A 26,498-nucleotide genomic window follows, 5' to 3' on the forward strand; every position below is an offset into this window, starting at 1 on the left:
GCTGTGCTCTGTCGATTTTGAGTTCAGTGGTGCTGCTGGGTCCTGTGCTGTGTCCTGTTCAGTCCAGTAGTCCAGTGGTCCTGTGTCCTGTGCCCTGTGCTTCTAAGGGCATAGTTATTTCCCCATTATTCCCAAGTGTTTAAAAAAATAAAAAAAAAATATAAAAAAAAATACCAAAAACTAATTTCAATTTTTTTTAATTACAACAAAATTTGCACAACCAATCCTGAAGTATAAGCCCATTGGTACTGCAATATTACCAAGTTAACACATTCAGCAGTTAAAGTCCAGTGGTACTGCAATATTACCAAGTTCACACATTCTGCAGTATCTTGTGCTACATATAATTGAGACCAAAAATTTGGAGGATAAAGTAGGGAAAGATCAAGACCCACTTCCTCCTAATGCTGAAGCTGCTGCCACTAGTCATGACATAGACGATGAAATGCCATCAACGTCGTCTTCCAAGCCCGATGCCCAATCTCGTAGTACAGGGCATGTAAAATCCAAAAAGCCCAAGTTAAGAAAAAGTAGCAAAAAGAGAAACTTAAAATCATCTGCGGAGAAACGTAAAGTTGCCAATATGCCATTTACGACATGGAGTGGCAAGGAATGGCTTAGGCCCTGGCCCGTGTTCATGACTAGTGGTTCAGCTTCACCCACGGATCTTAGCCCTCCTCCTCCTCCCCCCCCCTACAAAAAATTGAAGAGAGTTATGCTGTCAGCAACAAAACAGCAAACAACTCTGCCTTCTAAAGAGAAATTATCACAAATCCCCAAGGCGAGTCCAAGGGTGTTGGTGGTTGTCAAGCCTGACCTTCCCATCACTGTACGGGAAGAGGTGGCTCGGGAGGAGCATATTGATGATGTAGCTGGCGCTGTGGAGGAACTTGATGATGAGGATGGGGATGTGGTTATTGTAAATGAGGCACCAGGGGGGAAACAGCTGATGTCCATGGGATGAAAAAGCCCATCGCCATGCCTGGTCAGAAGACCAAAAAATGCACCTCTTTGGTCTGGAGTTATTTTTATCCAAATCCGGACAACCAATGTATGGCCATATGTAGCTTATGTACAGCTCAAATAAGCAGAGGTAAGGATCTTGCCCACCTAGGAACATCCTTATACGTCACCTGAATAACCTTCATAGTTCAGTGGTTAGTTCAGGAACTGGGGCTAGGACCCTTATCGGTACAGAGACACCTAAATCCCGTGGTCCAGTTGGATACACACCAGCAATACCCTCCTCGTCAACTTCCTCCACGATCTCCATCAGATTCCGTCCTGCAGCCCAAGTCAGCAGCCAGACTGAGTCCTTCTCAATACGGGATTCATCAGAGGAATCCTGCAGCGGTACGCCTACTACTGCCACTGCTGCTGTTGCTGCTGTTAGTCGGTCATCTTCCCAGAGGGGAAGTCGTAAGACCGCTAAGTCTTTCACAAAACAATTGACCGTCCAACAGTCATTTGCCATGACCACAAAATACGATAGTAGTCACCCTATTGCAAAGCGTATAACTGCGGCTGTAACTGCACTGTTGGTGTTAGACGTGCGCCCGGTGTCCGCCATCAGTGGTGTGGGATTTAGAGGGTTGATGGAGGTATTGTGTCCCCGGTACCAAATCCAGTCGAGATTCCACTTCACTAGGCAGGCAATACCAAAAATGTACAGAGAAGTACGATCAAGTGTCCTCAGTGCTCTAAAAAATGCGATTGTACCCACTGTCCACTTAACCACGGACAGGTGGACAAGTGGTTCTGGGCAAACGAAGGACTATATGACTGTGACAGCCCACTGGGTAGATGCATCCCCATCCGCAGCAACAGCAACAGCTGCATCAGTAGCAGCAGCTACAAAATGGCTGCTCGTGCAAAGGCAGGCAACATTGTGTATTACAGGCTTTGATAAGAGGCACAACGCTGACAACATATTAGAGAAACTGAGGGAAATTATCTCCCAGTGGCTTACCCCACTTAGACTCTCATGGGGATTTGTGGTGTCAGACAATGCCAGTAACATTGTGCGGGCATTAAATATGGGCAATTTCCAGCACGTCCCATGTTTTGCCCACACCATTAATTTGGTGGTGCAGCATTACCGCAAGAGTGACAGGGGTGTGCTGGAGATGCTTGCGGTGGCGCGCAAAATTGCTGGACACTTTCGGCATTCAGCCAGTGCCTACCGCAGACTAGAGGCACATCAAAAAACCATGAACCTGCCCTGCCATCACCTCAAACAAGAGGTTGTGACACGCTGGAACTCCACCCTCTATATGCTGCAGAGGATGGAGGAGCAGCAAAAGGCCATTCAGGCCTACACAGCCACCTACGACATAGGCAAAGGAGTGGGGATGCGCCTGAGTCAAGCGCAGTGGAGACTGATTTCCGTGTTGTGCAAGGTTCTGCAGCCATTTGAACTTGCCACACGAGAAGTCAGTTCCGACACTGCCAGCTTGAGTCAGGTGATTCCCCTGATCAGGCTGTTGCAGAAGCAGCTGGAGAAAGTGAGGGAGGAGCTGGTAAGCCATTGCGATTACACCAAGCATGTAGCTCTTGTGGATGTAGCCCTTCGTACGCTTTGCCAGGATCCGAGGGTGGTCACTCTTTTAAAGTCAGAGGAATACATTCTGGCCACCGCGCTCGATCCTCGGTTTAAAGCATATGTTGTGTCTCTGTTTCCGGCGGACACAAGTCTACAGCGGTGCAAAGACCTGCTGGTCAGGAGATTGTCCTCTGAAGAGGACCGTGACATGCCAACAGCTCCACCCTCATTTTCTTCCACATCTATGGCTGCGAGGAAAAAGCTCAGTTTTCCTAAAAGAGGCGCTGGCGGGGATGCTGATAACATCTGGTCCGGACTGAAGGACCTGCCAACCATTGCAGACATGTCTACTCTCGCTGCATTGGATGCTGTCACAATTGAAAAAATGGTGGAGGATTACTTTGCTGACACCATCCAAGTAGTCAGTCCATATTGTTACTGGCAGGAAAAAAAGGCAGTTTGGAAGCCCCTGTACAAACTGGCTCTATTTTACCTGAGTTGTCCCCCCTCCAGTGTGTACTCGGAAAGAGTTTTTAGTGCAGCGGGGAACCTGGTCAGTGAGCGGCGAAGGAGGTTGCTTCCTCAGAACGTTGAAAAAATGATGTTTATAAAAATGAATAATCAATTCCTCAATGAAGTACAGCACTGCCCTCCAGATAGTACAGAGGGACCTGTGGTTGTGGAGTCCAGCGGGGACGAATTGATAATGTGTGATGAGGAGGAAGTACACACTGTAGGGGGAGAGGAATCAGAGGTTGAGGATGAGGACGACATCTTGCCTCAGTAGAGCCTGTTTAGTCTGTACAGGGAGAGATGAATAGCTTTTTTGGTGTGGGGGCCCAAACAAACCAATCATTTCAGCCAAAGTTGTTTGGTAGGCCCTGTTGCTGAAATGATTGGTTTGTTAAAGTGTGCATGTCCTATTTCAACAACATAAGGGTGGGTGGGAGGGCCCAAGGACAATTCCATCTTGGAACTTTTTTTTTTGCATTATATTACCATTCAACAGTCGTTTGCCATGTTCAAAAAGTAAAACCAAATTTCAACAAATTCAAGAAATTAAACCAAAAGTAAAATGCCCTGTCATAATTTAAAACAAGAGGTATTGACGTGCTCTAGAACTACTGTATTGTTGTTTATATTTTATAAACACTACACTTGAAAGCTTTAGTCTTTCAATGAAAAAGTAACTCTCCATTGCACGAATATTTGCAACAGGGACAATTTTAGGGTTAAGAAAGTCAACAAATAACACTTCGACGCTGTCTGTCTTTATAAACACTACACTTGGAAGTTGGAGGAGGTATTGTGGCCCCGACACCAAATTTACTACCGGGGCCACTCCACTGTGCAGTCCATATTTAGGTGTATCAGATATTAAACAACGGTGACAGTTGATGTCCAATTTTTTAATTATATTGTTGGCGCTGTAAAAAATTGTGTTCCGGGCACACCACACTACGCAGTCCATACCCTTTTTTGGTGGAATTCTGACCCGTAGAGGGTTTTTTAATTATATTGTGGCCTCGGTACCTAATTGTGTACTGGGGCCACCACACTGCGCAGTCAAGAAAGATAGATGCGTATCATAGATAAAGTACATTCAGTGTTGTGGGGCAAATCGAAAAATATTCAAAATGCACTGTCATTATCAAAAACAAGAGGTTTTGACACGCTGAAACTCCAACATGTATATGATGAGAGAGGATGGAGGAGCAGCCGTATGTGCAGTGTAATGCAGACCTGTTGAAGGTTTTCTATATATTATATTGTGGTGCCCAGTGCCCACTACTCTACGCAGTGCAGATACTATTTTTGGGTGTAATTCAGACCTGTTGAAGGTTTTCTATATATTATATTGTGGTGGCCAGTGGCCAGTCCTCTACGCAGTGCAGATACTATTTTTGGGTGTAATTCAGACCTGTTGAAGGTTTTTTTATATATTTTATTGTGGTGCCCAGTGCCCACTACTCTACGCAGTCCAGATACTATTTTTGGGTGTAATTCAGACCAGTTGATGGGTTTTTAATTATATTGTGGGGAACACTCCTCTCCGCAGTCCAGAAAGATACCTCGTTGCAACGTTTATGCATGCACCCCTGGGCCCAGGTACAGTTTAAGCCTTGAAGTCTGCAGTCAAAAGAGATTTAATACTGGGCCAGGGGCTTGCTAATATATAGTTTGGGTTAACAAAAATGTGATGATGTCACAATGTACACAAAGATAAACTAAGGTCTTTCTTCATTGGTCCAGGGTTTATGATGTTCCAGTAGAATGCTGGTCATAGGTCAGTTCAAAGGAGTAGTCTGTCCAAAGGAAGGGGCAGCACACTCCAATAGCTGAACACATATAGTGCCTGAGGGAGATGACTAAATCCAGTTTAAACCAGCCTATTAACATATGCTGCATACTGTATTATATCTTATATAATACTGATACAATAATCAATCTTATAATCATCATAACTAGTGATCGCAGTGTGCGATTGCTTAGCTGCTGATACTGGATTTTTTACTGGCGAAGAAAGGAATAATACAAGACCAGCAGCATACATTCCTTAGGACCTGACCCATAAATACCTGTAATGTAAATTTATATTTGCATAAATAACCTTTATGTTTTACTATTTAACTGATGTGAGTTGGAACTTTATTAAATGTGTACTATTTACAAATGTAAGTCTAAATGTAAGGGTGTGTTTAGGTTTCCCGTGTGATTGTGTCATTAGACCTGGAGTATTATTCATGATGTCTAGTCTTTGTATTTTGATTTACATGTAATGTGTTATGGATCACTGCCTTCTGTATATGTCATACAGCGCTGCAGACCTTTTATGGTGCCTTATAAATTAAAGATAATAATAATAATAATAATAATAATAATAATAATCTTCTGAAGGTCTATTAAAAAAAAGTAGCGAAAAGAAGATGTATTAGTGATTTACAAGTTGATTTACTAATGGCCAAATCTATTCAAGGCAAGTCACCTATATATAAGCAGTTTTCCACAACTCCCAAAAAAATGCTAGACTGCAAAAATCCCTGCAACCACCATTTTCTCCATTCTTAAGTATACAACAGGGAGAATCTATGAATGATCAATTCAGTAAATTGCTGTGGAGATCACTAAAAGGTTTACACTGGTTTCAGACATTCAAGATTGCTTCAAACCAGTGAAATGAGTGAGATAAACCCCCAAAATCTATATGCAAGTACAAAGCTTTACCCATTCATTTATGCAATTTGTTTGTCATGGTCCCTTTAATGGACATCACTGCATAATAAGTCAGTGCATAAATGATAATAATAATTTCAATAGCCCATTCATTTCAATGGGGTTTTTATATGTAGCACATACGTTTGCATCCCCATTAAAATTAATGAGCAATTGAAATTAATGGGACAAAAGAAAGAAAATAAAATAAATGACAGCCTGTGCATTTTTAAATTAAAATATGAAATTCCTCTACCATAGTGAAAACTAGATTCATGGTGGTCAAGGTAGCATGTTCCCCCATTTAGAGTTTACCAACTTTCTGGATGGTTGAAGTAATTAACAAGATTGGGACCGCTGAAACTTTTCCACCCCAGTGGTTCCAGTAATTGGACCAGGATCCCTAAGGCATCAGTCCATTATATCAAAACAGTACAAAATAAGTATACAACAGACACAATTTTCAAATAGAGTTTAATTGAATAAAAATCTCCAAAAACCATAACATTGTAAAATAAAAATAATAACTTACCTTCTACTGGCTGTTGGATAAGGTTGTAGTCCAGGTGCACTGTTAGATTTCCAAAAATTATGATAATAAGCCATTAGCAGCCCCACCTCTCTCCCCACACATTACACCAAAACAACCCCCACCCCACCCCTCTCCCCAAACATTACCCCAATACCACGTCTACTCCTCTCCCCACACATTTCACCATTACTACCCCCACGCCTCTCCCCACGCATTACACCAATACCACCTTTACCACCTCTACCCACACATTATACTAATACCACTGCCACCCCTCTCCCTACACATTACATGAAGACGCTGGATGGCAAATTTTAATTCGGGTGCCAAGCACACAGCAGTGATCCATCATAAGTATGCTTCAAATCCTCAAAAATAACCCCTTATGATACTTAACCCCCTATCAATCAATCCTGTCATTAACCTCCTCAAAATCATTAAATCTTTCATCATCATAATAACCACTTTATCAACATTAATCTCTCCATTCATTAATTAACCCCCAGCATTAAAAATGAACCTCCTTATAACCATTAGCTGCTACATCACCCCCTTTATATTCATTAAATCCTTTAGTCTCATCATAACAACCCCTTTAAGATCATTAATCCCTTTATAATCATTAACCTCCCTCATCACCATCATTAATTTACACCAGAATCATTAAATAATCCCAGTTATATTCATTAACACCCGCAGGCTCATCAAAAGTACCCCATTAAGATCATTAATTCTCACATTCATAATTAAATCCCTCTTTATGCCTAAGTCCCTCAACATCAACTCACAAAGTATTTTAAATCCTCCCTCCATCCCTACATACATGTTGCTATTCCGTTGTCCCTGTAATAGTCACAGAGGAACTGATCACATGTCAGTTCTCCTCTGTATGTTTTCTCTCCTACAGCACACCCTGCAGGCCGGAGGTTTTACAGCTGCCTGGCAACAATAGCAGGCAGCTGGGGACAGGTAAAGGCTTTGTAATCTGTGCTAACTGCTCTCCATGCACTCCATGCCCGATGCTCTCCTCCAGCCATGAGCGGCATGTGTTCTGTGCGGAACGTTTAACCTGGAAAATTTTATTCTGTTTGGGCAGCAGGGGCGTCTGCATGATCGTTTTAATGGCACACACTGATTACCCGATTTCTGATGAATGAGCCCAATAACGGAAAGAGCTCTGTGATTGTTAACACATTGCTGCTAAATCACATTATTTTATATCAACCAAAAATTGACTAATGCTGATCAAAATCTCATAAATTTGAAAGAAAATACCTTGACAGATTCAAGAGCTTGGGACAATAAATGTTCTTTTCTGACAATTTGAAATTTAAAAAAGGTGGAAAAATTGACAGGTTCCCCTCTTAGTGTGTATGAATCCACCAATCTACAATCATTAATGCAAAATAGAGAGGCAGTATCTGTCTAAACAATTTTTATTAATATAAGGTCTATAAAACGAAAATATAACACAACAAGTTGAATCGATTTAGATATGTTTAAAAGATAGCTCAGGTTTAGTTAGCTAACAAATAAAACAGGTGTTTATAAATGTCCAAAATGACTTGCTCTTTTATAACATGTGTTTCTGCAATGCATTTATATGAAGAAAGGTTTTTCTGTACTATTTCATTTTGCAAGTTCCTGTAAAAGTAATTTACATTTAATACCTGCAAAATAATCTGCAAAATACATCATGACATCTAACAGTCAGGAAATGAACCATCTGTAAATTTCTGAATTCAAAACAATCAATATAGTCTTGTTATACACCATTTACAGACACTTTGACCAAATGGTGCAGTAGCTAATGTTTAGCATTTACCATTTCACAAATGTTCCCCTGAATGTGTAATTATGTAGTTTCTGGAGCTTTTCTAGGGGTCAGTGGAGTCTGGCTATTTTGTGCATAACTGCTATATGTACATATGTCTTATAATTATACTGTATATCTGTGGGAATACAGAATTTGCCTCCTGACCTGATCAACTAAACAGGTCAAAATTACCCATGGCTTGGTGCATAAGCCATGGATAATTTTGAGCTTGACATGCTCACTTCAAGTTTCTCTAACTTTTAATACATAGTCGCAAACTGGCCCTAATTTCTAGGGGGGTATTCAATTGTTGCTTTTAACGCGCTAAACCTCAAAAAAACCCGAGCGTTCTAAAAATATTAGCGTTAATACGATAATATGCGCGTAAATACAGTTAATACGGTAGTTTACTCGCTGAATTTCATCTCGCAGCTCAGGGAGCTGGGAGATGAAATTTAGCGAGTAATTACCGTATTAACGCTAATATTTTTAGAGCGCTCGTTTTTTTTTGTTTTAGCGCGTTAACGGCAACAATTGAATACCCCCCCTCGAGTTAGTACTACATTTTAGAGATTTTTGTTTAGAAATGTTCCAATTTTTCAATATTGGCCAACGGCATTCTTCTTTTCCTTTCTAATTATATGCAATTCTAATCATCTATTCTTATTTTCTGTTCTTTATTTGCTGATATTTATTGAAGAGATATTTAAAATGTTAAAAATTATGTTATGATCAAATTGAGATAACATGACATAAGAATAGTATTCTACATCGTGTAAATACCAGTTACGTGGGGTTTTATGCTTTAAAGCTTCCCTCATCCTCTCCCCTGTATCATACACAACCAGTGATGCTTGTCTAGCACAGAAGCATCATGAGGTCAGGTTAGCTGAACTGTCAATGTGACTCTCTATTTGTGCTAAATTCCCTTATGTCATGTGAATAGTGTGGTGGGAAAGAGGACACACCAGGGCAGAGGTGCAAAGACAGCTGATAAAAGAATGAAAATAAATCACATTATTTTCTATAGCTTGAAAATTAAAGGAAAGGAATGAGGGAAAGTAGTGGGTGAATGTGGACTTTAAGAAAAAAGAATTGTTAGTTAGGTAACCTGATATACTACAGAAAAAGTTTGAAAATAGTGGAGCCCCCCCCCCTTATTGTTGTATTGTTTTATTAAGATATATTCAATTCTCAACTACATTTACTTTTAAAATGTAGCACTGGTGACCCGAGCAGGCTGCACATGAACTTTAGATGCTTCCCCTGCAGATAGAGAACAGCATCTCCCAGCATGCAGTGGGGGGAGCTGGTGAAGAAGCAGTTAGAAAACGTCAGTTACAGATTTTAGGAGGGCATCAGTTGGAAGAAGAAGAGAAGGAACTGACATGGCTCTAATGGAGGAGGAGGACAGAAAAGAGCACTGAGAGAAGGGGGCGCTGAGGATAAAATCAGACAAAGATTTTATCACAGGGTCGTGGCGGTGATCAAAAGGAGATTTAAATAAATCCCGGTAGCTGGCTCGAAGTGAGACAAGTAGGACCGTTCAGAAGAAGTTGCATGAGGAGAAGAGAAAGATCCTGAGGTCTCATTAGGAAAGGAGTTCTCCAAAAAATGTTTAAGTAATCATCATTCACTTATCGCTTTTGGGGATTGAACATTGTATTAGTTAGCTTATAGTTAGATAGATAATAGGTGGGGTGAGACCTGAGGACTAATTATATGCCCTTTTGCGGGACTGTGCTTAATAACAAGGGCTGTGAGTTGTGAGACGCAATAAAGGAGCAGAGACTGTACAATTTATATACAATAATCCAGATTGTCACCTCAGATAAGAGACGAATTGCAACTGAAAACCTGATAAATCGATAGATTACTTAAGAACTGTACATATATAACTATGAGAGGGAGATAACACCATTGAGTTTCACCTGCGCCTTATGTGGACATTTTAGCTGGGGCTGTAAGAGGACAAATTATTTTCTACTGTATAGTGAAGGACCACTTGGAGAGTAACAGTTATAGCGATATAAATAGCTTCAATACCACGGTTTACCAACAACTGTGATAATACCCTGGGCCAGTTGCCACTCTTAGATTGGACTGGAAGGGACTAGTTGGACGCTGAAATTTATATAATGGGCTATCATTCATAATAAATATATATATATATATATATATATATAAATGTATATATATATATATATATATATATAAACCAAAAAAGTGAAAAGACAAACAGGCGCTTAGTGGATAATTAAGAATTCCACGTGACAACGTGATTAATAATTCATAAATCACATACAGTAGGCAGCTCCGCTATAACATCAGATTGCAGATGTAAAACCTATGTAGAAAAAAACACAAATAGAGAAGCGCCAAACATAGTGTGATAACATCAAAATGAGAGTCACATCTAGACACTCTAAAACTGAAAAAATAATGTTATTAATTTCTCAAGGGTAGTTCCCCCGGGGTTTCAACCCCTTCTTAGATAAGCTCCACCTCCTTTACAAGGAGTTCATATACAATAGTAGACAGGGGCGGATCTAGAAAAGTATCCTACCCCGGGCAATTTAGGGGGGGCGATTTAGGCCCCGCCCCCTTTTTTACTTCAAGGCTGCCGGCGGCTGCACAATATGTGCAGGTCCGCTTGGCAGTGACAATGTGCTGCCCGGCTGCTCTGATTGTGTTTTAAACACAATCAGAGCAGCCGGGCAGCACACTGTCACTGCCGAACGGACCTGCACATAGTGTGCAGCCGACGGCAGCAAGCCCCCGCTAGGGGGGGCGATTGTAGAGTCAATATAGTGCGTGCATAACAGAACAGGCTTATTAATAGGATAATATCCAATTTAATTACAGCCTAAATCCATAAAAAGCAATAAAATGCCCGTACATTGGGTATAATAAAACAAGCTTATCTGTATAGGAAACGCTTGCAACGGTCCCCTCAGACGCCTCTCTGGCAGTGATATACGGGAACCTCCTCGTATCAGCATTCACCAAACACAGAACTTCCTTGAAGCGTTTCGTCTCAAAAGAGACTTTATCAAAAGGGTATATGTTTAAGAGTGGACAATTCATCCTTCTACAGTCCACGTTATCACTCGTGTACAATGTGTTGCCATCCGACCAGAAATCACATGTTGAAAAGTACTGGCAAGGACTCCATTCCCGTATTTCCGCCCAAAACGTATCCGCATCACTTCCTTTTACAAAAGATGAAATCACTTCCACTCAAGGCTCTGGGACAAATATCATAGAAAGAACCCAGCGGAAGTACATTATTGCTCAAAAAATAACACAGTTGCACTATAATAATAAAAATCTACTTTACATATGGTCAGCAGTATATTTGCACATCTCCGCCCATAATAATATATATATATGAGCTGAAATATATAAAAAAGTCCAGTAGGACTGCTAAATGAATCTCGGATTCATCACGGAAAGTGACCAGGCTACAAACTATAGCCTGCTCCGCAAAATATAGACTTCCCAAAGTCATCCAAAGGAAGATAGTATATAAGTGATAAAATCAGGACAAAGCATACAGGATACAACAATCCAACCCCCAAAAAAGTATTAAAATAGATAATAAAAAATATATAGCACATGACCCAAACAAGGCCAATACTTCAAGTATAAACTACTACATATAAAAAAACTAGATTCAACTAGAAATCGGGGGATTACCGGAGCTATACAGTATATCCTGCTTCCCAACAACCAGAGCTTCCCAGAGTCATCCAAAAGGTAAGTAATAACTAAGTGATAGAAGTATACATCAATAGATTCCATACAAATTAACACTACAAAGGATAACATAGTCTATCCCCCAAGAATAGAGAAAGTACAAAACATATGACCCAGTCAAGGTCAATATAACATAGGAACTAATAGCAAAATCTAAACATTGACAACTCATAAAATTAATCCAAACATCCTTTGGCATATAGGAATACCCTCACATTAGATATATAATGTTGGAATTTAGGGAGAAAAGACAAAAAAGACAAAAGAGACAAGAAGAAAAAGATTAGTACATTAAATAAAAGGGGCTATTTCAAAAGCCTCGTTATGGCCCAAAGGTGCAAGTGTACCTAATTTAAAGATCCAGTACATTTCCCTACAAGCCAGTTTCCTGGCAAGATCTCCTCCCCTGGAACCTAAGACCACGTGTTCTATAGCTTTACATTTTAAACAACAGGGATCACCATTATGAAAAAGTGCAAAGTGTATATGTATGTATATATATATATATATATATATATATATATATATATATATATATATATACATATACCGTTTATACCGATTATAGGTAGTGAATATATAGTATTTTAAATGCATTAACTTGAGTTGAGTATCTAAAACTTACATTTTAATCCAAAAATTCTATCTAATTAAAAAATCAAATCAAACTAAGAAAATTTCTTTAGGAGCTTACGCTGGATTAATAAACAGGTCAGCGTGGTTTTCAAAGTTGTGTACTGTTATTGTTTGTGTATGCCTGTGGTTTTATTAGTAGGGGACGGAGGCTTCCTTGGTCTCCCTTTTGTAGTTGCTTATACAGAACACTACCCAAAGAGCCTACTACAGTCAGATCAAGGTGGAGGCACTGTGCTACTGAAGATTAAAGGTAAAGGGCATACCACAGACCAAGGCACATTTCATTTAAAAACACCCAGTTGAAATTAGGGGAAGAAAAGGGGTGTTACAAATAGTTTATATATAACCCAAATAATATATTTACATACTCTTGAAAAAGATCTTGGGCTAGATTTACTAAGCTGCGAGTTTGAAAAAGTGGGGATGTTGCCTATAGCAACCAATCAGATTCTAGCTTTCATTTATTTAGTACCTTCTACAAAATGACAGCTAGAATCTGATTGGTTCCTATAGGCAACATCCCCACTTTTTCAAACCCGCAGCTTAGTAAATCCAGCCCCTTGTCCCATGTGTTTTATGGCCTTAAATTCCAGGCACTGTAGATTAGATACATTAAGGTTTTGGATATGTCTTTGTATTCTATGGTTATCTAGTTTTTGTAATATATACATTCTCTTGCATTTTTAACTTCAGAGGTCTCTTCCTGTTGTTTTTCTTCCCACAACTGAATTCAAATAAATATATAGCAAAATAAATCTAACAGTGCATATGGCTATTTTATTATTACCATTATTATTATTATTATTATTATTATTATTATTAATATTATTTTTATTTCATCAATTTTAAAACAAATTTATGGCAAAATTGCAAATCTCCATTTATTGGAGGATTACTACCATTGCTTTAATAATCAACTATTTTATGGTGGTGCTTGCTCAAATTATAAATGAGTTGAGTTTTTTGAGACATTGTCCCCTTTTAAAATCTGCCTTTGGTCAATCTGGGAAAGATTTTTAAAAATGTATGGGTTCATTTCATAGTATGCAAATGTTTTCCCAAAATTTCCTTTCAGATGTATTAAAATGGGACATAAAGGAACAAAAAATTATCTTTTCAATTACAGCCAATTCTCAAGTATAATAAATTAATGTGCTACAATCAAAATCTAAAACTTTAACAAGCCGATTTACCCAAATCTGTTTAGGATAGCTTTGTTCTTGGAACCCATCTTTGTCAGCCTTGGAAGGAAGGGGATACTCAAAAAAGTTGTCCAAGTAGGGCACACTTAGGGGATTTCCCATTGCCCAGATCCCATACTTGAATCATAATAGTTCTGTGGTTTAGAAGGAGGAAACAGTTTTTTGAAACCTCCCAGTTAGTGCCTATATTATTAAAAAACTATAATACTGTCTGCAGTCTAATGGGTGGATTCAATTAGCCGCATTGTTCGGAAGAACAACACTATTACCGTTACTACGGTAATAGCTGCGCATTATTACCGTTACTACAGTCATTTCTCCGCTCTGTGAGCTGCGAGCAAAAATGCACTGAGAAAATACTGTCGTAACAGTAATAATGCGTGGGCCACATTGTTCTAAGAACAACGGGGTTAATTGAATGTACCCCAAAGTCTCAGTTTTTGGAGATCTGTCTATGTTTTAAAGAACTTTGACTTCAACAAAATGGCTGCTATTATTGGTATATACTTATGTTTGATATCTCTAGTGTGTGGTTCCCACTTGGCTCTAGTTGCTTTTCTGTGACTTTTGGAGAAAACAAAATGCAGTAAAAGTAACTTACCTGTGCTCCTCTGCAGTTTCTTGACTGATGAGAACTATGTGTATATATTTTTTTTCATTTAATTGGATGTGAGGGAAGACAGTATTCATTTTGCACAGTTGTATTAATTTACAAGGTATTGTATTCATTTGGTAAGGTGATGAGGATGGATTTATTTAAAGGAGGTTAATACTAATGTGTTTTTTACATTTATGTACAGATTTCTTTATGTATCATTCTTTTCTTTTCTTTTTTTTTGTTAAATTTAACATATGTTATTACATTTGCAGTGCATATAAAATGTCTACACGCACTTATTGAATTTGCAGGTGTTTGTGATGTAAAGCACTGAAATTAAGATAAATCTTGTTAGACATTTTCCCACCTTTAATGTAGCCTTGCAACTAACACAATTCAAGTAAAAAAATACTTTTTTTGGTAAAAAGAAGTGAAAATATAAAACCTACAATACCCAAAAACCTTCAATACCCTGGTTGCAGCCAGAAGTGAACAAATCGAGAAGAGAATGAAGTTTACAAATACTATCCTGGTGTAAAGATGGTTATCCAGTACATTGCTCCCAGGACTACAATTCAAGTAACTCAACATTCCAAATGGAAGTCATACAAATACTATAAGCTCAGAAGCCTAGGTAAGTACTGAAGACTGCAAAGAGAAGCCTGGAAAGAGAGAAAATAATAACAAAGAATTAATTACTAGAACCAGGTCAGTCAAAAATACTTCTATGAAAATGTTGTAGGAATAAATTAGAAATTGTGAGAAAAAAATATAGGCCTTTCAGAAAGTAGATAGAAATCAACAAACATGCAAAGAGCAAAAAAACAAGAAAAACCAAACAAACCAAAATGAAGGGAAAAATAATGAATAGTGAATGAAAAGTGAAATGGACAGAAAAATAAAAAAAATGTTGGCAGATGAAATAGTTAACTTAGGGACAGATCCTTGCTCAGCAGTGTCCTGCAGACTATTACTTTTCTTTCCCTGAGAAACAAAGTCACTTAGAGTACAGCATAGACCAGTAGTCTGGATCAGAGTTAGGTAGTTTCTGGAGAGATCTTGATCCACATAGTGGCCATCAAGCCTGGGATTCAGAAATCATCCCACATTTATAGCAACTGTTGTACTGACCCATGCATGTCAAATTTTATTAGTTTATAATTAAATTTTGTCCTTCCCTGTAAATACATTGTTTATTTTACTCACAGCTTTTGTCCTGCACCTACAACTTATCTGTCTGCTATGAGCCTCCTTACAAGCCATGATAGCCACAATGGGCATGGCCACTTATTTGTACTTCACTTCCTAATTCCTATCTTGTCAATGGGTGTTTTGCAAGGGAGTTTCCTCTGAAAAATGATATCACCATTCCTGGTTCACATGGGTGTGTCAGGTGCTCTGAGCCCAGGCAGCTGGGGGTGGGGTACTGGCAAGGGTGGATTGGCTGCGGGACAATTACAATATTTTTTGTCTAATAGTAATAGAGTGTCAGGCGGTGCAGAAATTACACAGCCACGTCATTTGCATGTTGTGGGCAAGACTGGGACTACCCCATTCCAGTGTACAACAGGTCAAATACAGACTATTCCCATATAAAGGTAGCATGTGGCCACTGTTTACCCAGGGGACATAGCCTCTTCCTATGCACATTCCCACCCCCTGACCTCTAAATCTCTTCTACTTAGTACTTGTTTCTTGAACACCTCTGCTCCTTCTCCTTTTCCCTCATTGTTTAGCTGCCTGCATTCCTCCCCCACCCCCTCCATTTGTATATGTCTGTGAGAGGGCGCACCCCAGAGCCTAAGAAGTGAGTGAAGAAAGAAAGAAAAGAACGCTCATCTCGATACCTGGATGCAGGTAAATTCTGCTTCTTCCTTCCAGGTTCCTGTGCTGCCAACCATTTGAATTTTTTGCACCATGGCAAGTCAGTCAGTGCTTGCTGCATCACAACTCTGCGCCCACGAAACGTCTATTATATAACCATCCCGTTTAGCGTGGATTCAGTTCAGTGGCTGAGACTTACCAAGACGAAGCTCCGGAAACAATGCATTCAAGAAGGAACATGTCAGAAGTAGTTGAAGAAGAAAATACGCCGGATAGGAGCAAGAAGCTGGCTGGATCAAGAAAGAAGACACCAGACAGAAGTAAGAAGCGGGCAGAGAGGAATAGAGAAGTCAGAAGACACAGACAGACAATACAGAGCCTGGAGAGCTGAGTGATCAAGCTAGAAGACTTCTGAAGACGCCGTCCTGAAGAAGCAACAGGTGGATGGCAAAGGTTCCCCCCTGCTGCCAATGAAAGCTGCAAGAGTCAGGTAAGGCCCTTTGGGCAGTCCTTGTCCAGGCTGAAGCCTGCACTCTGTCTTTCTGTACATTCTTTGGGCACAAGGCCATTGGCATCTTTCGAGCACTAGGTAATTAAGAGTGTTTAGATTAATTGCATTTCTTCTTGGACACATTTGTTAAACTTCATACTTAGCCTGTGGCCCCATTTAATTTCAGGCTTAGCCTGTGGCCCCAAATAATTACAGGATTATCCTGTGGACACTAGTTAATTTTACAGGATTAGTCTATGAGTAAAAGTGATTATAGGAATTTCCCATGGGCACGCAATTCAGCACTAGGCCTTTGGTGATCAGATTATAATTAGGCCAAGTAGCAGTTAGGAGGATTTTTGTAACGTTACGGAGGCAGAAGTGGGAGGATTTGGTAAGGGACTGGATATGAGGGGACTCCAAGGCAGCGGGCTTGAATGACAGGAGAAAGAATGATGTTGTCAACCAAGAGGGAGATATTGGGAGGGATAGCAACACTGGCAGAAGAAAAGATGATGAGCTCGGATTTGGAGATGTTGAGTTTCAGGAAATGCTGTGATATCCAGATAGTTACAACAAAGAGACAGCTATATACCTGGGTTAGGACTTCGGGAGAGAGGTCAGGGGAGGAAAGATAGATTTGCGTGAAATCAGCATAGAGGTGGTATTGGAGGACAAATGATTGTATGAGTTCACCGAGAGAGGTGGTGTAGAGAGAGAAGAGCAAAGGGCCAAGGACAGAGCCTTGTGGGACTCCAAAATAAAAAGGAGAAGTGGGGGATAGGAAGAGTTAGAAGCAGACACAGTAAAAGAGTGGCCTGAGAGGTAGGATGCAAACCAGGAGAGAGCTGATTCGCGAACACCTAGGGAGTGAAGGGTGGAGAGGAGAAGAGAATGATCGACAGTGTCAAAAGCAGCAGATAGGATGTATAAATATCCTTTAGATTGTGGCTCTGTTTATAGCAAAACATAGATGGTGAAATTAGATCAGATCCAAGGACTGGATCAGAACTCAGTATGTGCTAATGTTGATAAAAAGCATCACGTATTTTCTTGGAGCTGATAGAGAATGGCATTCAATCAATTTTGTTGCTTGTATTATTTTTGTACAATAGATAATTCAACCTCAAAATCAAAAGAACTTTGGCATTGGGTCTTGACAAGAGAAAGGCTTTTCAGAAGTACAAAGATTTTTGAGGAGGTTGGTGTATACTCAGCAATATTAAATACTACTGTCTCCTTCTGCCCTGTTGAGACATGTTTAACTGAGTACCTGTGTCACCGCCCGCCCCAGGGGCCTGATGAAAGTAAAGGGAACTGAAACGATACTTTGGCAGAAAATGTTTTGTAATGTATTTTGTCTTTGATATTTTTGGACTTTCTTGTATTTTTCTATTAAAATTATGTAGCATTTTTGTACTCTGGCTTGCTGGTTGCAGTCTGTTCATTTTATTTAAATAATTGAGATTATGCAATGTACTATATGGACTAGGCACAGCACTTTTTTGTTTCTTTTTTCGGTAGATATTTGAGTGCATCCACCTCCATCTAATATATATATATATATACACAGCTCGAAGTAGGGGTGTATGCACTGATATGATATACCGCCACTTCTTCTATTTCTTCATTTAAAAACTATAAAATTCTGTTCACTTACATTCCCATTACATTTTTTTATATCACCACTCCTATATTTCAAAATTTCAATAAATATATACGTAGCAATGGCATCTGTGATGGGCCCAGTGGCAAATCCAGAGGGGGGATTTGATGGGTCCAGCACACACGTACCTGTAAATTGCAGCCAAAACACTGACCAAAATGACAGAATGGGTGGGGCCAATCGGGACTTGGGGAGGGCTAACTCGAACCAACCAATTGGCATTAAGGGGGCGCGACTATGCTAAATCCCCCCCCAAAAAATAAAGTTTATATATGACCCTGGATGTGCCACACATGCACAACACCAGAGCAGTGATGTCCGAGAACTATATCTCCCAGTTGAGTGTTGGCACCAGAATGGAGAGAAGAGCAGGTGTGAACTGGATGAAGAGCCAGGAGATGTAATTAGGGAAAGTGAAGATTTGTCAGAGTTGAGAAGTGGAGTTGGTGACTGTAGCATCAGGGAGTGAAGGAAGGAGATCGGAGGAGGAATTTAGGAGAGAGAAAAAGAGAAAAAGAGACTTTGGTGAAGAGTGGATGCGGCTGTCAGATTTCATATCTGAGAGGAGCCATGCTGCCAGTGGAAGCTGGAGACCAGTGGGATAAGTAGTAACCGATTACTATATAACATACATAAATGGGCTGAGTCTTGTGTTATTGTTAGTTAGATAGGGAATTGGTGGGAAGACCTGAAAATTTATTTGTAAATACTCATTTGCTGGACTATGCTTTAGTATCAAGGGTACAATGCAGGGAGAGATAAATAGGAATTTTGGGACTAAGAAATCAAGGAGAAAGAGTGTATAAAACCATAAAAGCTTATCCTTTTCAGTGGAAAATGTTACAAGTGTTAATTGAAACACAGTTTGAAGTAGAGAAAAAAGTGAGTAGCTTCATCATAGTAAAAAGGAGGAAACAGTCGACATTTACTACATGTGTTTCTGCTTCCATATTGGATTGACCTTATGTGAAAGAGAAGGAGTATTGTTCATAAAGTCCTCAGGAGTGATCTATTATTCTGCCACGAAAAGATAACAAGAAGTATTAGTATTAGAAATCCTGTGCACTTTGCCACGTTAAATGACACAGAGTGACTGTTCTATTGGTTTATTCACCCATATTGTATTTGTGCGTCTCAAGTACAAGTACAAGTAGTAAGGATCAACATCTTTGTCACTACCTGATACAAAGACGTGTGTCACACGCCTGCCCCATAGATAGGTGCCGGCATTGTGGTTGCCTCTGGGAACTGCGATTGAACCTATTCCTGTTTCTAAGATACTACCTTTGCACAGGTGTTCCTGACTGCTTTGCTTGGATCTCCCTTCGATTCTCATTGGTTCTGGAGTATTACTTAAACTACCCATGGTCCTTAGCTCATTGCCTGTTCTTCATGTTACTCAGTCTGCCTTGGTCCGGGCTGTCTGCTGAATCTCTCGTTGCTGTTACCTGTTTGCTGGACTTCTGCATCTACTACCATTGTACCTGGTACTTGTAGTTCCACGCTGTCTGCTAAACCTCTCGCTGCTGTTACCTGTTTTGCTGGACTTCTGTATCTACAACCATCGTACCTGGTACTTGTAGTTCCACGCTGGTCTGCTGAACTCCTCGGTTGCTATCAAGCTTCATGTTCAACGTTCACTGTGAGTTGATTGCTGCACCTGTGGTTAAGCCTGCACACCTGCTGTTGTATTTTCAATGCTGAGTTCTATTGTGACTTTCCTTGTGATTAATCTACCTGCTGAATTACTATGGCCTGCAGCTAGTTTCATGGTTCAACTTCCTGTTTTTGCCCGGCTGATCTACAGTGCTGTTTTCTTCATTCATATGTTTATTGGAAGACATCAGTTATCTGCAGTCCTATACTCGGCTAGGATACTCCTCGTTCTTGCTACTTCTAGGTAATGAACTGTTGGAAGTTTCTTCTGTTCAACTATATCTCTGGGACTGTTATTAGTAGAACATCAGTTCAACGATTATTGCTGTTCTATTCTGAGAATTATCGTGATACTTGTAACCCACCTGCTATGTAGAATCATCTTTATCTATGGACCAACAGTTCTACATTCTCATTCTCTTGAAACTGTTGTTGACCAGTGATTCACATCATTCTGCCGTGTGTTACATTATTGGATCCACGCATTCTTCATTTGTCATCCTATGTATGAACTATTGTTTACTCATCCCATGCAGTTGTCAAGAGTTACCAATTCTGAAGTAGCATAATGTGATCTGTATCCTGCTTGTGTCCTAATTGCCGTGTATTTAATATCTGCCGTTTTATATATATATTCTTCCATTTCCATTGTACCATCAATCAATATACTACTTTACAGCATAGCTACCATCTCCAGTGTTTTATTACTACTATTGCTGAAGTCTGTGAATCCTGAACTCTTTACTCTGTGTCTTCTCATCCACCGTGTCTTTGTGTGTTGCCTCCACTATCCTCTGTCAGTCCTTGCCTGGGAGACCGCGACCTGCGGAAGAGGAGCAGCGGAGTCCATATCCCCTTGCGGGGATCCCTGGTGAATACCTCCTATGCGTTAGACTCCGCACTCCTGGGCAAGTCCTATATAGACAGAGGCAAGGGATTTACAAAGCCACTCGGTGTCTTGACAACGTAAACATTTATATCTACTTTTCAAATTGTATTGTTTGTGTTATGTTATTCTGCTTGAAGCAAGGTTGAGTGTGATAATAGTGTATCATCATAGAAAGTTGTTATGTGCTTAGAGTTTTGTGTATGCTGTCAGCAAATTTATAGATAAGTGGGCCAGAGGTGCCTCTTAATGTGATAGAGAATAGAAGGTGGGGAATGTAAAAATTGTGTTTAAATATTCAAATACATTTTATTTACATTTGCTACCTTAGACTATTAATCTGATAACACAGGTCTGCAACCAAAAAGCTGATTTCATAATTTTATCTGATTCTTATGCTTTTTGGTGCACTGAATTCGAAAATGACCACCGTTTTTTCCTGGGACGTCAGGATTTTTTACAATCGAAATGTGCCTTGGTCAAACAGGTAGCTGGAAATTGCTAAATTTCAAATTCATCTTACTTGGGGAAAAAAAACTGAACATGGAAAAACAAATTTATTTTCACTGCCAGTGCTCCCAAAAACATGAAAATACATGTTTATTGGTCCTGATGGTGATCACTGCATTGTTGAGTGTGCTTGCTAGGGCCTGCCCGGACATGTTCTTTCATGCATTAACTTGTTCTCTGATTCCTCCACAATCTTGTATTTCATTTCTGTCGTCATCCTGCTATTGTCTGTGTGGTTCAAAATTAGTGCAATGCCTCCAAGAAAGTGTATAAATTCGCCTGACAGTTTCTGTTTCATATGTGGAGAGCTTGGAGTTGGTCCTCAAGATAGTGGGTTATCAAAACCAAAACTGGTTGGTATGTGGGGATTTAAAAGTATTGTGTATGCTACTCCATATAAAATTAGGATTAATGAAGCAATTTGTTAAGTCACTTCCCAAAGATAGCGAATGCTTCAAGTACTTGGGATCCAAGTTTCCAGGTTTAATGGAGTCAAAACTGAAAGAGGGGGTTTTTGTTGGCCCGGATATTAGAAAACTCATATCCGACAAAGACTTCATCAATTCAATGACTCCAACTCAAAAAGAAGCGTGGGTTGCCTTTACTGTGGTCATAAAAAACTTTTTGGGAAACCAAAAGTCCCTAAATTACAAGGAAATGGTGGAAACAATGTTGAAAGCGTTCCACAAGCTTTGTTGCTCCATGAGCTTAAAAGTCCATTTTCTCAACTCACATCTTGGGGTAAATGAACTCCTGCGAGTTGAAGAAACCGGAGTATGATACATTTACCCCCTTGACTATTTTCCTGAAAATTTGGGAGCAGTAAGTGAAGAGCAGAGAGAACATTTCCATCAAGATATAAAAGAAATGGAAAGAAGGTATCAAGAGAAATGGAGTGTTACGATGATGACTGACTACTGCTGGATGTTGTACAGGGATCTTCCGGAAGCCACCTACAAGAGGAAAAGCTCAAAAAGAAGTTTAGAGTTTAAAAAAAAAACGATTTCACAAGCAATCTACTTGAGTGTGGAGTTAATTTTGTTGTCACCTGTGCAAATGAGTTAATATTTTTCATGTAAATAAAATGTTTGCTTTGAGATTTTTTTAAGGGATGATCACCCCTTTGTTCGAAAACCTGACGTCCCAGGACAAAACAGCTGTCATTTTTGGATTCAGCGCACCAAAAAAACGTAAGAATCAGTCAACGAAACCAAAACAGCTGTCCAAAATTTTTTTTTTGCAGACCTGTGTAATTCTTGTCCAAAGTTTAAATTGTTTCCATTGTTATATAGCTACTTCTAAATTAACCTTTTTCTATGGTGAAATATATTTTTGATAACAAAACGAAATCAAAACTTTAGTGGCCCACACGTCTGCAAATAAAAGTGCTGCTGTCTGGCTTCTAATTTTCAGTCTGGAAGTATTGACATTTCATTTGTGTGTCTGAGGTCATAAGTAAGTGGGCAGAGGGTTCCCTTAGTCTCCCTCTGGTGTTGCAGGAACATTCATTATTATCAACAAAGATACTGTTGAATCCTGACTAAGGTGGAGGCACTGTGCAGAAGATAATATGATGAAGATTGCTATTTAGTGAAAGAAAGTAAATACACTTCTCCCCTCCATATACTGTATATATATATGTATATACATTATATGGTAATTAAACAGCAAACTCACCATGTTTTAAATAAGGTGACAGAAATGAGTCCGTCTCAACTGACTGTTTATAAACAGAAAGAAAATTATCCTGTCTTGAATTGCACTGTAAAATGGCGGCAGACCACCAAGTAATGTGGATCACCCCTAAACTGGTGCAAGTTAAGCTAAAAATGCAACTGGACACAGGATCTGCTCTTTTTATTATTACAGTAAAAGAGTATTACAAGTTATTTGCAGAAATTACATTACATAAAACCTCTGTATTGTTGAAGAGAAATAGAAATTGGAAAATTAAAATTGATGTTTGGCCAAGGGTTGAAACAGAGCTAATTTTATCACCTGTAGAATGTAGTGAGCCATGTCCATAGTTCCATTATGGAAGAATGGTAAAGTAGGAACCATTTGCATGTGTGGACACTTTAAAACAACAATTACTCCAGCCCTGACCACAGCACAATATCCGTTACTAAAGATTGAGGACATCCTTGCATCTCTGTTGGGAGGAATTCACTTTACAAAAATAGATTTGGTACAAGCGTATTTACAAATGAAAGTTGAAGAAACGTCACAGAAATACCATCAACACACACAAAGGTTTATGCCAATACAATTAACTTGTCTGTCTTTGGAATATATTCAGCTCCAACATTTGATCCAAGAGCCATAGATCAAGTGTCACAAGGAATACCTGGTACTCATTACTACCTCACTGATATACAGGAAAAGATGATAACGATACTTTAAACAATCTTTTTAGTGTAGTTACAAGACTACATGACTATTGGTCAAGAGCCAATCAAGATAAATGTGAAGTTTTTAATAAAGACATTTCTTACTGTGGACATAAGTCTTAAGACAAAATTGAAGCAGTTTTTTGAGCACCACAACCACAATTTGTGGCCCTGTGCAGATCTTTTCTAGGTCTAGTGAATTATTAGTAGACATTTCTACCTCAAATATCATCAATATCCTCATTTTGTTTTATACACCAATTCCCCAGCACTATACAGAGAATATTTGTCATTCACAGCAGTCCCTATGGAACTTACAGTCTATTAACAGTATTACAATCATTGAATGTTCCCTTACAGAAGGGAGCACCATGGAATAGGGGCAGTATTATCACATATCAGTTTGCAGTGAGCAACCAATCGCATTTGCATCAAGATTTTTAACAGTGGCTGAACGTAATTACACAAAAACTGATTGTGAAGCTTTGAGTTTTGTATGGGGAGTGGAACAATGCCACGGGTATCTTTATAGACAGAAGTTCATATTGGTCACAAACCTCTTTTGTCTATATTCAATCTAGAAGGGAGTTCCTGCAATGAGTGCTGCCAGATCACAAACATGGAGCTTATTCTTGGGAGTTCAATCTTATTCGATTAAATTTAAAGGAAAAAAAGGTCATGGCATTTCTGACGGATTGTCACAATCGATCTACAACAAACTGATGAATCAAATCAAATGGACCATGAAGATATGTATTTTATATTACTCTATATTGGTAGAAAATTTTCCAGTAGCTAATGTTGTCATCAAGCGAGAAACCAGAAAAGATCCAATATTATCTAAAGTATATGATATTACAGTTAAATATTGGCAACTGATTGTGTCCAGGATTCTCAGAAAGAAGAGATCAACTGTCTGTTTGTCAAGGAACATTAATATGTGAATCCACATTAGTATTGCCTAACGAGCTTTGCATAAGAATATTGGAAGAGTTGCATGGAGGCCATCTCAGCACAGTGAAAATTAAGGCCTTATTTAGAATTTACGTATGGTGGCCATGAATTAATGGTCAGATCGAATCAATAACTAAAGACTGTGAAGGATGTAAAAAGATTAACAATGTACATCAACCAGCTTCATTAAACCCTTTGGAATGACCCTCTTTCCCATTGCAAAGAGTTCATATTGATTTCACACAGGTGATTTCCGTTCCGAGCACTGATATGCCAACAGGACAAGTACGCCCTAAATGGCTCACTTGCCCGCTGCTGCTGGACTTGTCGGGAAGGAGAAAATGGACTCTCCAGCGCGGGATTGCAGGATCGGTAAGTGCAGTGTTCTCCCCTTGTCTTTCTTTCTGGCTTCTATTGTCTTCTTTCTCTTCTGTCTTCACCCTCTTTCAGGGCACAGCAGTGTGGCACAGCTCCACATTTGCCGCTAATTTTTAAAAGTTTTATTTTGTTTATTTTTGTTTATGTACAATAAAATATGTGTCCCCTTTTTGTTATGCTACTTTGTTCACCGATGAGGCACCAGTGGTTTCTTTGAATCCCAAAGTGTCAGCATGCCCTTTGCTCTGGTAGCCATGAATAGGTGTATGTTATTACAACAATTGTCAAACTTTGCCAATAGGTCTAGCACTAATAGCAAGTTCGCCCTTATGATTGAGAGACTGTGCCAGGTCTGTTCCAACATCGCTCTTTAACCCACTTCTGGACACAGTGCTTTACTTAACAAATCTTAATACCCATTTTTAGATTCCTTCCAAGACTCCTTTTAAGATTCCTTCCAAACTTTCAAGCTAATCTTATAGGAGTAAGATATGCCCTATGGATAATATAAACTGGATTTATTGGAATTTAATAGATAAGGTTGAATCGCCATCACTATACAGTATAATGCTCCATTATAGGCTGGGATGTTTAAATATTTAGGCAACATGAGCAATTAGCTTCCACTACAGCTAACTTGGTAACATTCAGAACAATTGCAGACCTATAACCTAAAGAACCGCATGGCCGGATTAACAGTGGGCCTGATGGGGCTGCAGCCCCAGGCTTCCCCAGATAAATAGGCTCAGAGCAGACCAGGACATCATCGTTATTTAATTATTATTTTTTTTGCTCAGCAATCACCGTGGTGCAGCCAACGCTCACCGCTAGTGACTGCTGGGACGTGGGACCTCCCGGAACGGAGATGTGACACATGGGAGAAGAGAAGAGAAAGCCAGTCTCCGGCACCAGTGTGCAGGACTTACCTGGCCGGGGCCGTCGTCATCCCTCGGGCGGCGGTTCCCTCCGTTCAGCCGGGACGGTGAGCCAATCAGGGCTCACCTCCCGGCCATTTCAAAAAGAAAAATGGCGACGGACCAATCCGGGCCCGCCATGTCATCACGTGGCGTCGCGTCGACGCTACGTGATGACGTTAGCGCGGCGCCGACTATTTAAGTCAGCGCGCGCGCCGCCATGTCCAGTCCGTCGGCGGAGAGATCCAGAAGAGGACGTGTCGCGGAGAGCTGCGGGATCAAGACTAGAAGAGAAGCCAGCGGAGACCAGCAGTGGCGGCAGAGAGCCCTTGTTAGGGCTAAGAGCGCCTCTGCTGCCTGAAGACCGGCGTGATCAAGAACAGAAGCCGGCGGCAGAGCGTAGAAGCAGCGGCAGGCGGGGAAGGAGTCCAGGAGAAGCTCCCCGAAGACAGCCCCAGGTAAGGCCTTGCCAGACAACTCCTCTTCCGGGCCCACGCCCGCAGCACACAAAATAAAGTCGGGCACTAGGCCC

General features: G+C 40.0%; 1 protein-coding gene across 1 annotated transcript in view; it reads right to left on the reverse strand.

Moving 5' to 3' along the window:
* Positions 1-26,155, reverse strand: part of SYCP3 (synaptonemal complex protein 3) — a 746,653-nt gene extending 720,498 nt beyond the window's left edge. Inside the window, exon 1 of the mRNA XM_075209286.1 lies at positions 26,145-26,155. The gene's annotated coding sequence lies outside the window, so the exon portion shown is untranslated. The remainder of the gene's footprint in view (positions 1-26,144) is intronic.
* Positions 26,156-26,498: the final 343 nt, after the last annotated feature.

The sequence above is a fragment of the Mixophyes fleayi genome, chromosome 4 (genome assembly GCF_038048845.1).
Source record: "Mixophyes fleayi isolate aMixFle1 chromosome 4, aMixFle1.hap1, whole genome shotgun sequence".
Taxonomy (NCBI): Eukaryota; Metazoa; Chordata; class Amphibia; order Anura; family Limnodynastidae; genus Mixophyes; species Mixophyes fleayi.